Below are 5,099 nucleotides of genomic sequence, written 5' to 3'. Positions count from 1 at the left end.
TCCCACACAGATGGCTTGTGGTCGTTGGCGGAGCTGTGAGGGATTAACTTGTCCAGTAAAATTAACATTTGTTGCAGTTGGATATCTGTGTACTCTCAGAAGTCTTCACATATCTGTTTCTTTTTGAAGGACGCTGAAATGACTTCCAGTTGAGATTTTTTTTTTGTTCTTTCTTGAACCTTGAAGATCAGTAATAGAATCAAGCCTTTCCATCCTCAACTTTCAAGTTTTGTGCTTGGCAAAAGTTTTGGCAAATGAACATGGCACATATGCCTCTTTTCACTGTGCTTTCATGTAGTTTTGGCTAGTCAAAATATTTTTTCCATTTCTTTCTCTACATTATGCTAAATGCATTTACTTTGGCTGAAGAAACGAGGTTCTGAGCTTGTCTGAGGGCATTATATCATTTCAAACATTTACAATATTCTCGCATTTCGTCCCTATCATATTCCAATAAGAGAAAATAAATAAAAAAGCTATTTTGAAAACAGACAGTATACCTGTCAAACACTACCATTAAAAAGTTTTTAAAATGTTTTTGAAAGATAACTCTTTGCTCACTAAGGCTGCATTTTTTGTGTGATAAAAACTACAGTAGGCCTAAAACAGTGATATTGTGAAATATTATTACAATTAAAAATTACTGTTTTCTATTTTATTATATTTTATTTTATATTTCAATATTCAGTATATTTGATGCTCATTTTTTGTTGTTGTTGTTGTTGAAACCATGGTATTTTTTCAGGATTCTTTGATGAATAGAATGGTGCTTCTAGCCAAGGATTTGAGCACTGATGTTCTGTTATGGAAACATTTACATTCTTCAATGATGCCGCTTTCAGTTTATGTCCCAAATTATACACACTCTCCTCCAAGGTGGTGAATGATGTGGTGCAGATTGAGGTGTGTGTTTACAAGGTCTTTATCACACCCCCTAGAGACTCACAGTAGCCTAATACCTAAGGAGGTCATGTTGTTTGCAGCTCAAACTAAGCATGTGTGCATTTAACAACTGAGCCCGTGATATCTATGCTCAACCTATTGTAAGTGGACCTCATGTTGTTTGACTAGCTTAAAAAAATCGTAACAACGAGTCCATTTGTAACAAATAACCAACACCAGTTGGGACACATTTGCGCCTTTTTATGTGGCTTTATTTGAGTCTAATAAATTATATTTAGTTGTCTTTTTTGTTGACAATATTAAGACGGGGATAGAGGATAAACATTCCTCTTTTGCTGGTGGGGTAATATGAGGTGAAAATAGGAAGATTTGTGGTGTTTTTGGTTTACACAACACAAGATTGGCTCTGCCTGAGGCCTTTAATCACCTCAGATTGGAAATTTGCACAGGGCAGAATAAATCAACAAGCAGCCTGCATACCTAAAGACTCCCACAAAGCATTGAGAACGGCTCTAACACAGCCATAGAGCCGGCATAAGATGATGTTATCTCATCTGTCACCTTGCATAACCTTTTGCCAGTCTTAGTGTATTATTTGAGATTATACTAAAGACGAAATACAAAAGACAGGGCTTAATCTACAAGCGGTACAACATTGTCGGTGGTGGTTTACACAGATGACTGGGTATCCTAGAACTGGCACCTCTCCATTGCAGGAATTAGACGTTACAGTAGGTACAATTCCAGTAAAGCTGGTGTTTTGATTCAAGCCTATGCAGTTGGCAGGTGTCTTTTAGCTCAAATCATGAGACTGTGTGTCAAACGCTATTCTAACATCAAACGCAGAATGTATTTTTTAAATGGTTTAAATGGATTAGCTGTTTTTTAAACAGCTGCTGCACACAGTAAGTAAATCAACCCAGGTCTTGTTTATTGTATGGGTGCCAGTTAAAGTGTAAACTGCCAGCAATTGAATTTTCCCCTTATCTATAAGGGAAGAAGGGCATTATGATCCTGATTTTGTTATGAAGGAGAGCTGCCCTGAAAATCTCATGCAGTTATCTCATGCACCCCTCAAAGTTTTTATTAACATTAGTTTCAAGATACAATGCAGTATTTGTGGCTTTTTTCTTACTTTTTTTAATTTGGGTGTAGCTTTTTCTTGACGTGAGTAACTAATGAATCAGGGAAACTGGAAAAGTAATGGTGGGAAAGGTGTGAGACAATTCAGAGAAGAGTACAGTTGTAGGTTAAGAAAACAATAGAGCTTGATAATTTTTACTGATAAACTTCTACAGAAAGCGACATCGTTCTTCTAGAAGAAAGGAAGATCCTCAAAAAGGGGTTGCAATCTTATTTACAAGTGCCATGTCATGTTTCTCACATTTAATGTTTTATTTGCTCTTCTAGTGTTAGTTTTTGCTGATATATAATAATATAATATAAACATTACCATCCAAAAGTTTCAGTGTCATGGATCATGTGAATCTGAAGATTGGAGCAAAGGCTGCCGAAAATTTAGCTTTGCCATCACAAGATAGGAAACAGTTATTTTAAAACTACTACTAATAATAATATCTAATAATGTTTATAATATTTTTTGAAATTTTGATTGGTAAGCATAAGAGACTTCTTTCAAAAATGGAGAAAAAAAAGGGAAAAAAAAGTTGCTCTTCTAGTGTTAGTTTTTGCTGATATATAATAATATAATATAAACATTACCATCCAAAAGTTTCAGTGTCATGGATCATGTGAATCTGAAGATTGGAGCAATGGCTGCCGAAAATTTAGCTTTGCCATCACAAGATAGGAAACAGTTATTTTAAAACTACTACTAATAATAATATCTAATAATGTTTATAATATTTTTTGAAATTTTGATTGGTAAGCATAAGAGACTTCTTTCAAAAAAGAAGAAAAAAAAAGAAACTCTTACCGACCCCAAATTTTTGAATGGTGTGAACTTTTTGGAATCATATATCATGCCTTGAATATGTATGACATTTAACTGTTATACAACAGTTGCATCTGGTCCTCGAATCTGATTGGCTTAGAGGTCCTTCCAGCCATGCAATATTCTACGAGTATCAACATGGGAATGGTTTCACTGTTACTATCACTCCTCTCTTGCAGCGTTTCTCACAGCATGGTGGCACAGCAAACCCACTATAATTGTACAAATACTACTGTTTTTGTGTTATAGAATGTAGTTTTAAGAGTAATTTAGGCAAGAATGTAGTTCAACTATGTGGTTTAAACTTTAAAGAGATAGTAGTAGAAGAATGTGTATTCGTTGTTGATTGCATGGGGGATACCAGACTGTGTGTAAATGAGTGAGGGTCTTGTGTCGGACAGACAGCACAGGAAATGCCAGAGTTGTCCCAGAGGAGTGTTTTGTTGTAGAGGCCAGTGGCTGAACTCACCCTGTCCGGTTAGTGACTTCTCAACCAAAGGTCACAGAATTATCAGGAAAGTGTTGAAGAAAGCTGCATAGTTGTGATAAATTTGGAGTTTACTTTGGATTTCAAAATGTTGCAGACACTTTGCAGAAAATATGTTTACAAGTCCACCCTCTTCAGATACATAGGGAAGACTTGGACTTAGAGATTCAAATACTGTTTAAATTTCATTACATTAGAAACAGTGTACAACAAACCCAATAAGGTCATGGTTTGAATCCCAGGGAATGCATGAACTGATAAACTTTATACCGTGAATGCAATGTAATAATCAAAGCGTCTGCCAAATGCAAAAGTGTAAATGTTTGCATGCAACGTTCCTGTCTCACTTAAGCAGGCTGGATGTACGAGTCAGGAGTACCCAGCTTGTCTTTAGGTGGATAGCTATTTATATCACAGCCAACATATAAGGTTACCTATGAAAGGCTACTACAGTTCCCGTTTGTAGACTGGGGTTACATAGTTGGGTTCATGTGACACACTATAGTTACTTGAGTAAATGAAGCATTAATCAATGCTGAAACACTAGACGTATTGTTCCTGTTTCTGTGTTTGTTCATGCTTTATCATGCTAGTTGGAAGCAGAAAGCTGGACACACCTGTTGACTCACAGGTGTGAAATTGTTGCTGACCAGTTTTGTTTGTTAGTCACAGTTTTGTCTTTGTGCTGCTTAATAACAAAACTGTTAGATTTTCAGTGACTAAAAGCCTGAGTAGTGTGTGAAATCTTTGGACCTATATGGTGGCTTGTTACTTTCCACTTCACAAGTTGTTGAAAATTAATATAACGCATTTATCTTACACTAACCAGACAACATGTAAGGTCATGTAAATGCCTTAAACAGTGTTCTATTTCTGGTGAAAGTCACTTATTGTTTAAATAAACCTGATAAACACTGATTTTTGCCAGTGCCTAAGTTTTGGCCTTTTCTCAGTCAATGACAACACATTTAATTAAACAAATTCACAGAGGTGGGACCAAGTAATTGTTTTGCAAGTCACAAGTAAGTCTCGAGTCAAGTCCCGAGTCAAGACAGGCAAGTCCAAGTCGAGCTGCAAGTCCTCAGCTTTAAGATTCAAGTCTTAAACAAGTCATTAGTGCTTTTTGCCCAAATTAGTGTGTCAGTATTAATTATCATATCAAATTCATAGTAATTTATATCAGGAAAGCAGGTAGAATATGTTTGACATATTAGAAAAAAATGTTGTATGTTAAATGTTAAGTTTATAATATGCATAGTTGATCGCTAAATTTAGGGGCTGTGTGCGCTATTGCCTACAGACTGATTTACAACACGTGAATTCATTCATTTATCCTGAAAGAAATGGAATTGACATGAGTGCCTGCAAGAGGGAGAAAAATTGAGTAGCATATATTTTATAGTTATATATACAATACTCATTTTGTGAAAGAAACACTTCTTCAAATTATATTTTAAATTATCATTAGGCCTATTACCGCTTGCTCACTTCAGACATTAGGCCTAATGTGCATTTTTCTTCTTCAAATTATAGCTGAATGGTTTGCAATGATTAATTTTAAATCTAGATTAAATCAAGGTTTATCTAATAATTCTGTTGCACCAAACTTCAAACCTTTAAAAATAAGCAGGTTTACATTTTTAACCCATCATTTTGATCGGATTTAAGTTATATTTAAGATTAACTTTAATCCTGTTGCACCATAACTTTAAACTCAGATTTAAATCTCAATTATGGATTAACTTTAAACTTAAC

This window comes from Sinocyclocheilus grahami, unplaced genomic scaffold, assembly GCF_001515645.1.
Source record: "Sinocyclocheilus grahami isolate Dianchi unplaced genomic scaffold, SAMN03320097.WGS_v1.1 scaffold453.1, whole genome shotgun sequence".
Classification (NCBI taxonomy): Eukaryota; Metazoa; Chordata; class Actinopteri; order Cypriniformes; family Cyprinidae; genus Sinocyclocheilus; species Sinocyclocheilus grahami.
This window is presented reverse-complemented; position numbering follows the sequence as displayed.